This window comes from Giraffa tippelskirchi, chromosome 1 (genome assembly GCF_054371585.1).
Source record: "Giraffa tippelskirchi isolate mGirTip1 chromosome 1, T2T-mGirTip1v1.2.pri, whole genome shotgun sequence".
Classification (NCBI taxonomy): Eukaryota; Metazoa; Chordata; class Mammalia; order Artiodactyla; family Giraffidae; genus Giraffa; species Giraffa tippelskirchi.
Genome location: NC_137275.1, coordinates 18158419 through 18170943, shown reverse-complemented (window position 1 = coordinate 18170943; position 12525 = coordinate 18158419).

Here is a 12525-nt window from a genome sequence, read left to right as displayed (position 1 = left end):
ATTCATGGATTTCCTTGAAGGCTCAGATGGTAAAGAATCCACTTGCAATGTGGGAGACTTGAGTTTGATCCCTGGGTTGGGAAGATCCCCTGGAGGAGGGCATGGCAACCCACTCTAGTATTCTTGCCTGGAAAATCCCCATGGACAGAGGAGCCTGATGGACTACAGTCCATGGAGTCATAAATAGTCAGGCACGACTGAGCGACTGAGCACATAGCATCCTTCCAAAGAGACTGGGAGACAGAGACCCTATCTTTCCTGATGACTACATTTTAAAGGAATAGTTTTCAGGTCCTTGAGAAAGATACTCAGATTGTAAGAAACACAAATATGTCTAAAAGGGATAGAGGAAGGATTTATAATTGTAAGCTCTTTTAAGTAAATGCTCTAAGAAAGGGAGGTCACTCCTCAGCTTTTCAAGACAGAAATTCAAGGGCAGCTGGATCATCCCAGGGACATGGCCTTAATCTGCTAGAAGCTATGAAGTTTGTTCAAGTGTCCTAGTGCATGAGTTTGGATGGAGCCTTTTGTGCCAAGAGTTTTTGCAGTTCTCAGTATAATTATCTTTCTCTCATGACCTTTGGATCAAGACCCATGATCTGACAATGGACTTTAACATCCTTAAATATCATTCTTAAACAATCAAAGTGACTGCAAATCTTTCCAACAAATGGACTTTCCAACCACTGGACTTTGCAACTATTGAATTAACTGACCCTGGAACCCTCTAGAATATTACCAGCTCCCCACATCTGCATGCCTCAAGTGTACCCCAGGCCTCCATTAATTATCTCCTATTACTGTTATCTTCCAGAGCCTTAAAGAAACCCAAGAGACATCAAGAATAGCAAGAGACAAGGGATTAATAATGGAAGCTATTATCTAATTATTTTCTCACAAAGTCATATAGAGACCATCATGTGATTTATTTAACACCATTCAGGGCATTTATCCTCCACAATCAGACCAAAAAATCAGACAGCAACTTATACCTTAAACTGGACATTTTTGTCTCCTCAATGAGAATTCCTGGGACATTTCTTCCTGTGATGACCTCATCAAAATGCAACTTATAATTTAGACATAATTCTGGAGAATAAGACTTCCTATTTCAGCTGCCAAGGTTTCTTTTAGCTCCAGGAAGCTACCTTGTCCAAGGACCTGCCCTTTCTAGGGTGGCTGACATTTAACTGATTGTGCAGGGGTATAAGGGCCATTTTAGCTCAGTGAGGGATAACTTTTGTGGGTCATATATGCCCCAGAGCTCCCTGTGGCTTTGGTTGGGCTGAGGCTTTGCCAAGTCTGCATGACTGTTGGATTTCACCTTCTGCCTAATCCTTTTCCCCTCCACCACTCTCCAGCCTCCCAGGTGTTGGTGTTCCTGAACCAAACTTGGGTTTACTCCCCCATGGCTTTTAGGGAAGGATTTTTAAAGACAACAATAGGGGTGAGGGTCAAAAGTATCTGATCAGCTTGTGGACATTCTTCTGATTAACTAGTGGTGAAGTAACAGGGTGATATTTTGGGAAATTTAATCATTAGTCTTCTGCTTTCAACCAGTCTGGGATCTACATGGGTCAGCTTGTAGTCACCATCTGCCACCAGGTGGGGGGAATCTCAGTTTCTGCAGAACAACTCCAAGATATGCCTCAGATTATTATCTATATCCCTTCCAGAGAAACTAGGGGTTCTGTGACTCTGTTGTGACTGAACTGTTGTTTCCTGACTGCTTTTCCTTTGTTTCTCTCTTCCCTTGATTCTCTAATTATTAACTGCTTGAGTCTGCTCTTTGGAACTTGGGGAAGGCCTAGGAAGCCAAGAGTTTTCTACAAACAAGAAGTGGGGGACATGGAGGAGCTTTTGTACCCAAGAAGGCCCTGCAGGGTCCTTCTTGGTTTCACTGATCCTTAATAAATGCCCTATAGACCAAAGTTCATCTCAGTGGTTGCTGTCAAAGAACCCACCATACATCAGTGGTCGGTTGGACTTTCCAAAAATACTCAAGCAAACCCATTTTATCAGGATGATAAACTGCCAGGAGAGGTCTGAAACACTGGTTTGTGCAAAGATTTTTGACCAGCCTACAAGTTTTTGAACAAAAATCTGCAATACATAGTTTAACACTGACCGTGACTCAAACTGGCTAGTCCTAGGCTGACTAGAGAGTTGGTTATAAAAATAGGTTCAAAATAATTCTTATGATATTCATGATTGCCATTACACTTTTTACCTTTTTCTGTTGTCTGATGTACAGATACTTAATGTTCCCACAAAGTCATTATCCCAAGGCAATTCCAACTAAAATACTGTGTCAAAAAGCAGCCCTTATGGACAATCTGGTTCCTTTAGAAGCTGACATTGACCAAAAGGGTGAAATGGAGAATTTCTGATGAGGAAAGGGTACAATCCTGGTTTACCTAACATAGAGGTGCCAACAGAAAAGCAGCAGGCATTTCACACTACAGAGAAAGCTCTCATGGTTTTTCAGAGCAATGATTCTCCAAATACTGGAGCAGCACCGTCTTGGAAGTTGTTAGATACACAAATTCTCCAGCCGCACCTCAAACCTAAGACATCAGAATTTCAGATGATGGAGCACAGCACTCAGGGCCTTAACAACATCTCCAAGTGCTTGCAGTAGCATTTACAAACTGCTCTTCAAAAGAATCTGCAAGTAACTGCAATTGTTTCCCCCCTCAGGGCTCAGTCAGCATGTCCCAGGGTAGACTCCTGGGTAGGCCCTCCGTGATGCTTTCCACTCAGATGACTTAAATAAAACAAAATTTGTTGTTATTTTTGCTGTTTAATTGCTAAGTCATGTCTGACTCTTTGTGACCCCATGGACTGTAGTCTACCAGGCTTCTCTGTCCATGGAATTTCCCAGGCAAGAATACTGGAGTGGGTTGCCATTTCCTTCTCCAGAGGATCCTCCCAACCTAGGGATTGAACCTGCATCTCCTGCATTGGCAGGTGGATTCTTTACCACGGAACCACCAGGGAAACTCATAAAAGAAAAATAGAGCCCATTATTTCTAGACTATCTTTTTTCTTCCCATCTTGTCTCCCCCTTTATATATTCACTTTTTGCCTTTGTTTAATTGTAACCAAGAGTGAACTTCTAACATGCCAATTAAGTGAAAGTCTCTGAATTAGTCCCAAGAATTATTTATTAATTTTTCTGAAGTTACCATTTTGAGCCTGAGAGAGCCAAACTGGGATTGCCAGACTGAAAATATAACCGGGACCAGCTTGCAAGCTTCCAATGGTAATGTATTTGATACTAGGAGTAACCACTTCATTTTTTTTTTTTTTTAAATATATTTATTTACTATGCTGTTCTGGGTCTTGGTTGCAGCATGCAGGATCTTTAGTTGCAGCATGCAGGATCTTTAGTTGCAGCATGCAGGATCTTTAGTTGCAGCATGCAGGATCTTTAGTTGCAGCATGCAGGATCTTTAGTTGCAGCATGCAGGATCTTTAGTTGCAGCATGCAGGATCTTTAGTTGCAGCATGCAGGATCTTTAGTTGCAGCATGCAGGATCTTTAGTTGCAGCATGCAGGATCTTTAGTTGCAGCATGCAGGATTTAGTTCCCTGACCAGGGATATGGAAGGTGGGCCCCCTGCATGGGGAACACAGAGTCTTAGTCACTGGACCACCAGGGAAGTCCCTTCCTTGACTCTAGCCATAGTTTATGGTTAAACTATTATCATTTTGTATTGCTTGACTGCTTTCCTTTCTGCATTTTTTCATTTTTCTGATTAAATTTGCTCTTAGAGAAGAGCTCTTCAGGGAAGGTGTACGAGGCTGAAGCTCTTCTGCAAACAAGAAGCAGGGGATGAGGAAGGAGGAGGAGTCTGTCCCCTGGAAGACCCCTGCAGGGCCCTGCTCGGTTTCAACTGGGCATTTAGGAGGCAGAATAAGAGAGTACCGAGGGTTAGTCAGCAGGCGGCTCAAGTAGAGTCAGCAAAGTGAAAAATTACAAAGAGTCGATCAGCGTAAATATGATTAGGCAAGTCATGCCTGCTAGCTTGCTAGCATCCGAAGTTGGGTTCTACCTTTCCTCAGAGACTAGGAGACAGTCCCTTCCTTTCTGATAATTACATTTCAAAAGAGTGGCTTTCAGGTCCTAGAAGGAGATACTCCTGAGTTGTGGGAAATATAAATATGTCTCAAAGGGACAGAGGAAGTCTTTACAACTGTAAATCATTTTTAGTAAACGCTCTAAGAACGGTAGCTCAGGAGTCTATCATCAAGTATTGTTGGGACAAACAGTAAATCTCTTGGCAGCCTTGAATGTTTTTAGACAGTAACTCAGTAGGGGACGGAGTTGCCTCAGGGAGTGATCTTAGGTAGCTTTGTTGTTGTTGTTCAGTCACTCAGTCGTGTCCGACTCTTTGCAACACCATGAACTGCAGCACACCAGGCTTCCCTGTCTGTCACCATCTCCTGGAGCTTGCTCAAACTCATGTCTATTGAGTTGGGGATGCCATCCAACCAGCTCATCCTCTGTCGTCCCCTTCTCCTCCTGCCTTCAATTAGGTTGCTAGGAGCTGTGTAAACGTTTGGTGGAATTTCCTCTTGCAGGAGTTTGAATGGAGTGTTCCAGGCCAAGAGTTTTTGCAGTTCTCAAAGGTTTTAGTCAACCAAGTCCTTTTTTCCTAGAGATGCAGTGTTGTCAATTGGAATTTCATTCCTGGGAACCCGTTTCATACTGCAAATATATCAGAACTGATGAAGGCATGAAGTAGAAGTAAACAAATGGAAAGGTTTGCTTTTATAAACATGAATTAACAAAATACACTATTTAATTCATAACCACAGGAAATGTTTTGAAGCACTTACCTGTGAGGCATACTGTTGAGAAACTCCCACATCAGTGGTTCTCAAATCACTTAAGAATCACCTAAGATTTATATTTATTTCATTTAGATTTTGCTCATTATTTTAAATAATGAATACATCATTTGATAGAAATTTAACCATGTACATATGTAGTGATGCATCTTTTTACTATTCCTGTCCCCCAAGACTCTGCATCCCTTGAGCATCTTTTAGACATTGGTTCCTAGGCCTCAGGACAGAGCTAATGAATTGAAATCATCAGAGATGAAGCCCAGGTGGGGGCAGTTTTGAAGAGATCATTCTGATTGTCTTCAAGTTTGTAAACCACTGCTTTACAAAAGATTACATGTGATTTATTTTTATTTTTTAAAGGTTACTCTTTAAAAAAATATATTTATTTATCTGGTTGTGCTGGGTCTTAGTTGTGGCATGTGGGATCTAGTTCCCTGACCAGGAATTGAACTCAGGGCCCCCTGCATTTGGAGTGTGGCATCATGGCCACTGACCCAGCAGGGAAGTTTCAGATAAGTGCTTTTATTATCCACGTTTTAGAGTTGAGGAAACTGAAGTTACCTCAGAGGGTGGGACCCTGCTTCAGTATGACTGGTGTTCTTGACAAAAGAATGCCACGTGAACAGACAGATATACACACGGATAGAATGCCACGTAACCGCGAAGGAGGAATGGGGTGATAACAAACAAGCCAGAGAAGCAGATTGCAGACAAAGCGCCAGAAGCTAGGAAAGAGGCACAGACAGGCTTTCCCTCCTGACTCTCAGAAGAAACCAGCCCTTCCCTGCTGAGTCTGGACTTTTAGCCTCCAGAACTGTGAGAGAGAGAGTTTCTGTTATTTAAGCCAACTGGTTTGAGGTCATTTGTTAAGGCAGGCCTAGCACATTAATAGACTTCCTAAAGTAGAAGATTACTCTGCTGTTAAAAATCCTCCCTGTGTAAGCCACCTCATCTCCTACTGCCCTAAAGCACAATCTTTCCTCCAATCTCTATCAAGATCATGGTCTTTCTCTATAAAATTTTATTTTCTTATATCCCTGCTTTAGCCTGTTCGGGCTGTTATAGCAAAAATACAATCAACTAGGCAGTTTATGGACAATAAACATTTATTTCTCACAGTTCTAGAGGCTGGGAAGTCCAAGATCACAGGGCCAACAGATTTGGTGTCTGATGAGTTCTCACTGTAACCTCACATGGCGCAAGAGATGAGCTGGCTTTATCGGGTCCCTCTTGTAAAGGTTCTAATCTCAGTCTTGAGGGCTCTGCTCTCCCAAAGGCCCCACCTCTTAATGCCATCACCTGGGGGTTAGGACTAAAAATATGAACTGGCTGGGGCACACAAGCATTGAGTCCATAGCAATCCCTTTCATGTTTTCTCTCTTGTCTACAGTTTGTATCCCACCTACTGGAGTTCTGTGTTCTCCTTGACTCTCTCCATTGTAGAAAGCTATTTTTCTTTGCTTTTTTTGGGGGGGTGGTGGTGCATGCAGAATCTTAGTTCCCTCATCAGGGATCGAACCTGTGCCTCCAGGCATGGGCGTGTGGAGTCTTAACCACTGGACCAGCAGGGAAGTCAGAAAGCTATTTTTGCTCTTCTAGAATTTTTTAATCAATACCAATCACTTTGCTAAAATGTGAGCATCCTACAAAAAGAGATTATTTATCTCTCCCCTACCCCCGCTTTATTTTCAATCTCTAGAATAGGTCTAAATCAAAGTTGACACTAAATAAATAAATGTGGAAATTAAATACGTTTTGGTACTTAATTGTTGACTGTTGGGCTAGTTAGGTGTTTCTTTTTGTTGTTTTTTCTTTCCTCAGTAAGAGTCTAAGTTCTCGGAGGGCAAGAATCTTGCCTTGTATTTATACTTTCCTTGTATTCATGGATTCACTCTTATTGAGTGTGTGTGTATGTATATATATGTGTCTGGGCACATGCGGTCACTCAGTCATGTCTGACTCTCTGCAGTCCCGTGGACTGTAGCCCGCCAGGCTCCTCTGTCCATGGGACTCTCCAGGCAAAAATACTGGAGTGGGTTGCCATTGCCTCCTCCAGGGGTTCTTCCCAACCCAGGGACTGAACCCCCATCTCCTGTATCTCCTGCATTGGCAGGCAGATTCTTTCCCACTGGCGCAACCTGGGAAGCCCTCAGTCTTATTGATATCTGCTTTAAGTCAGGTACCATGCTAACTTACAGTATTCTTGCCTGAAAAATCCCATGGACAGAAGAGCCTGGCAGGCTACAGTCCAAGAGTTGAACACGACTAAGCACACACACCATGCTAACTACTGAAGGTACATTGAATAATAAAACACAGTGTCTGCTCTGATGGAATTTATAATCTAGTTGGAGACAGAAACATCAAAGACATAATCTCCTATGTGATGACATAATTACAATTCTGATCAACAGTTTGTAGGAAAAATATAGAAAGCTAGAAGCAAGGATAACTAAGGTATCTACTCCCTTAGTATTGGGATCAGGAAAAATCTTCTCAAGGATCTAAAAGGGAGGAAAGGGGTCAGGGAAAGAACCAGTGCCCAGGAAAAGAATATCAGAGGTGGAAGCCCTGACCAAAACTTAGGGAAAGGTTTACGTGAGCTAGGAGAGAAAACAAATATGTATTTCAGAAACTTATTTTGACTCATCTGAGATGAGTCTCTTTATTCTGGAAAATCACCTGAATGAACCTTTTGATTACACAAATGTTAAACAAGTAGTTACCCTTGGTTGATAGAAGAAAACTGAAAGAAAAACAAGCATGTAGTTTTTTATTTTGTATTGGGTTATAGTCGATTAACAAACGATATTGTGATGGTTTCAGGTGAACAGTGAAGGAACTCAGCCATACGTATACATGTATCCCTTCTCCCCCAAACTGCCCTCCCAAGGGATATAGATGTTTTAGTGCTAAGTGCTAAGTCGCTTCAGTCATGTCCGACTCTGTGCGACCCTATAGATGGCAGCCTACCAGGCTCCGCCGTCCCTAGGATTCTCCAGGCAAGAATACTGGAGTGGGTTGCCATTTCCTTCTCCAGTGCATGAAAGGGAAAAGTTAAAGTGAAGTCGCTCAGTCATGTCCGACTCTTAGCGGCCCCGTGGACTATAGCCTACCAGGCTCCTCCGTCCATGGGATTTTCCAGGCAAGAGTACTGGAGTGGGGTGCCATTGATGTTTTAGACATAAGTCTTAATTACTACTTGGACTCTAAATAGATGTAGATGACTGAATCTGCATACTGAGGCTCTTTTGGTTCTGTGGTGAGAAATGCTTCTTGATTCTATTTATACCTAGAGTTCATGATTACAGCAAAGAGGACTTACCTTGGGGAGATGGGTGTGGGCTTATTCAAGAATTGCTTGCAGGAGATCCAAAGCTTTTGCCCCAGGGTAGAGGAGTCAGAGTTTTCACCTTATACTGGAAGAGACAGTAATGAGGAACAGGACTGAACTTGGCACAACCCAATCTATACTGGAATGTTGATTTTGTACACATGACTCTAAGAATACATAACCCCAAATATGCTGATGCTTGCTTTCAAAATGACTGCTCCAATAGCAAAGTGGAAAATGGATTGGGAGGGGCCAAAGAGGATTCTTTCTGGGTTATTCTGTATTTATGGGCCTCCTTAGTTAATTTCTGCACATGTGCTGGATCATTTTACTCTTCTTTAAATTTCCAAAATTAATCATAATATCTGGCATATACATAGTAATACCTCCATATTTGTTACTGAATGAATGGACTTTTTCATTAGGAGATTATTTTAAAAATCACTGTGTAGAATATGGAGTAAGACATCCTCAGATTATCAGAACTCAGAAATAAGAACATCCTTTGAGAATGAAAATAACTTACATATATATATTTCTTTGCTAGCCTCTTTTTTTTCTTGAATACTTATTCCCATTTTTTTCCCCAAAAATGCTTTGAGGGGACGAATGAAACTATGCAGAGTCATTGGTAGTGGGGAAAAAAATAAAATACATCAGGAAGAAAACACAAAACAAAACAAAACTGGTCAATGTGTTACCAAAGAGATGTGAGGAATGTCCATGAAGGTGACTAGAATAAATTTCCTAGAAGAATGACTAGAAAATGACTAACATGAAAGGAACCTGTGACCTCACTGACTACTGAGAAACCTGTTTAGATAAAGAAGGCAGGGAGTCCACATGGAACCAGGAAAAGGAAAGAAACCACAGAGGCTGACTTGGGTGTCATCATGCAGCTTGATCAGAGGAGGGAATGGGTCGTGGTCACGCATCTTTCAGCCCCACAGCAGTGACTCTGCTCCAGGTTTCCCTTGGCCCTGGATGAAAAAACTTTCTACACTCTACGACTCGCATTTCTTTTGCTTGTGAGTTTGGCCTTCCATCTCTTTGACACAGTGAAGGAAGAGGCACTATATTTTGAAGGTGTTCTGTCTACTAGAAAAATACATACAAGACCATACATGGCCCTTGGCATTCTGAGTCACAGCTCAGTCTCCTGTGAATTTGATTGCTATGAACCGGCCACAAAAGCCTGACCAAATCAAGCTTTTGATTTTAAAGCCAAGGGTCATTTTAGCTATCTCAAAAAGAGATGGTCAACACTAAGGTGGTGGTGGGTCCCACATTTGATATTCTGTCTCATCCTCTCTAACCCCATTGGAGTCCTAAGGAGGAACCTTACTCCTCAGGGTAGCTCATTCCTAGACACTCTTGCAAAATCTCTGCTGTGGAATCATTGGTGTGGCTTTGACTTTAGGAGGGTTGGGGAGACTGGTATTTTCTCCAGTCATGGTATTTTCATGGAAAATCATGGTATTTTCCACATAGGAGTCATGGAGAAAATGCCCTCTGGATACAGTTTTGTAAAGGTAGGTCAATAGGAAAATCTAGGAGGCTGAAGCTTCAGTCAACAGTAAGCAAGCTGATTGTTAGTAAAAGAGATTGTGGGGTCTGGTTGGTTGCCGCGCAAAAGCCAATAAACAGGCCAGGTTGGTGGAGAGTATTCTTTATTTCAGATGCTGGCAACTGGAAGGGAAGGGTGGCAGACATTTGTCTGAAGGAAGGCCGACTCCCCTACACTGATGACAAGCAGGTGGGGAGAGCTTTTATAGATGGAGTGGCAGCAGGGGTGTTGGGAGAGCGGGTGTTTACTACGTGCAGAAGTAGCACAGTCATCTCTAACAGTCATCTTCAAATCGGTCTGACCAGCGTTATCTTGATCACGTTAGGTATAGTTAATGTTCAGTTCCAGGGTCCATTTGTTCCTATTTCTTTGAGGCCAGTTCTCAGAATTGTGGCAACTCATGTCCTGAGTACAGTCTGGTCATCATGTAGTTAACTTCTCCACCTGAAGTTTTAGTACCTGTAAGACAGCTCATAGGATATGGCTCAGAATATTGTCTATAACCCTTGAGAAAGAACTAAAGGTCCTTGACTCTGCTTAATGACGACATTATTATTGTTTAGTCTCCTTTGACTGTTTTCCTTTGTTTCAGCATTTCTAATTTCTCTGATTAAACTTACTCTTTGACTAAAGCTTTCCACTGACAAAAGACAGGCATAAGACAAGGTGGGGGGTAAGGACCACAGGGTCCTGCTCCATTTCATGATGTTCTCTTTAATTCATTCAACACACACATGTAGGTGAACCATCTGCTTTTTAAGGTCTTTAGAGACAGATTCATAGGCTGGTTTTCCCTGGTTCCAAAGAATACTTCCTCTGGCTTTAAATTCATCAGATTCAGAATCGTATCACCGTCTTCTTGGGTTGCTCAAACCAAAGAATTCTCAGATCGCTAGCATGTTTATTTATGCTAACTTAAGAAATATTGAATAAAAGAGTGGATGACCATTACTTACTCACAGAGGATTTACAGACCCCTGAGAATACGTTTGTGTCCCCTGTGGGTTTCAGGGACTCCCATCTAAGAAGCACTGGGGAGATGATGGTCTCCACCTGCCTGTTGACTGACTCACAGACAAGGTGGGGTTACCAGTTTTCTTTGTGTTTATGTGAGGTTCTGCCCAATGTGTTGTTAGACTTCTAACAAGAAAAAAAAATATGATGGACTTAAACGTAAGTAAAACAAAAGCTTTTTTGTTTGTTAAATAACAATAAGAATTGCAGAAATAATTGAAGCTAAAAATCAACCGGAAGGTGCTTGGCACCGCTATCTCTTTCAAGTTTTGCTCAATTAAACTCTGGCTTCATCAGGGGGATGGGTGTTTTTCTGCAGGACTATAGCAAGGAGATACCAGTAGGGGACAAATAAAGAGTAATGCTTGATCAGACTGTGTTATAACAGTCATCACGGTACTTGAAGAGATTTTATTTTTAACAGAGGTCAGAGTGCATTGAAATTATTAATTAGTCAGCAGGTTGTTTTCTTTTTAATCATTGTTGGCAGGCAGTTGCTGTCTGCTCAAAATGCAGAAGTGAACTTTAGCACTATATATTGCAGGGTGGTGGCAGCAATTCATTAATTAAAGGAAACTTTCCTGATTTGAGAAGCCTTTAACTTATGAACTTGCAGAATGAAGACTTCAAGACTCATTCTGGATAAAATTGATTATTGTCTTTAACTACTAATCTACTTATTTTTATTCTGTCTTAGTGAAGGGAAAGTATGCTCCTGAATAATATTTAAAATACTAGTTTCCATTTATTACCACTTCCTCAAATATATAATTCAGAGCTACATTTGGTCTTTCAAATTTTTTATTTAAATTTGTTAACAAATTTTCCCTGAAATGTGAATCCTTTAATGACAAAGACAGAAAATCAGTCTCTCTGACAGGTTTTCCAATCAAGTATAAATTTTAGAGTGGGACTGATTATACTATCACAGAATTATAAACCATGCCTGAAATCACCAAGCCACCAAGACCTACGTACATGCATACATGTGTAAGCATGTAGATACGGTGCAATACTTGCAGACATGAGGTCTTGACCCACTGTTTCTAGAGAGCAAAATGGTGCTATTGCCAGGAAAATTGAAATATAAAGCCAATTAAAAAAACCTGTTAAAAGTTTAGTGGTTATTAGACGAATGGATAAGGAAGCTGTGGTACATATACACAATGGAATATTACTCAGCCATTAAAAAGAATACATTTGAATCGGTTCTATTGAGATGGATGAAACTGGAGCCCATTATACAGAGTGAAGTAAGCCAGAAAGAAAAACACCAATACAGTATACTAATGCATATATATGGAATTTGAAAGATGGTAACGATAACCCTATATGCGAGACAGAATAAGAGACACAGATGCATAGAACAGTCTTATGGACTCTGAGGGAGAAGGTGAGGGTGGGACGTTCTGGGAGAATAGCATTGAAACATGTATATTATCATATGTGAAACAGAACACCATTCCAGGTTCAATGCATGAGACAAATGCTCAGGGCTGGGGCAATGGGATGACCCAGAGGGATGGGATGGGAAGGGAGGTGGGAGGGGGGTTCAGGATGGGGAACACATGTAAACCCATGGCTGATTCATGTCAATGTATGGCAAAAACCACTACAATATTGTAAAGTAATTAGCCCCCAACTAAAATAAACAAATTTATTAAAAAAAAAAGTTTAGAGGTTATTAAAATAATGTAATGATTCCTACAAATTTGGAGAGGTATTTTGGGAAGATTGATAGACTATGGATGCTA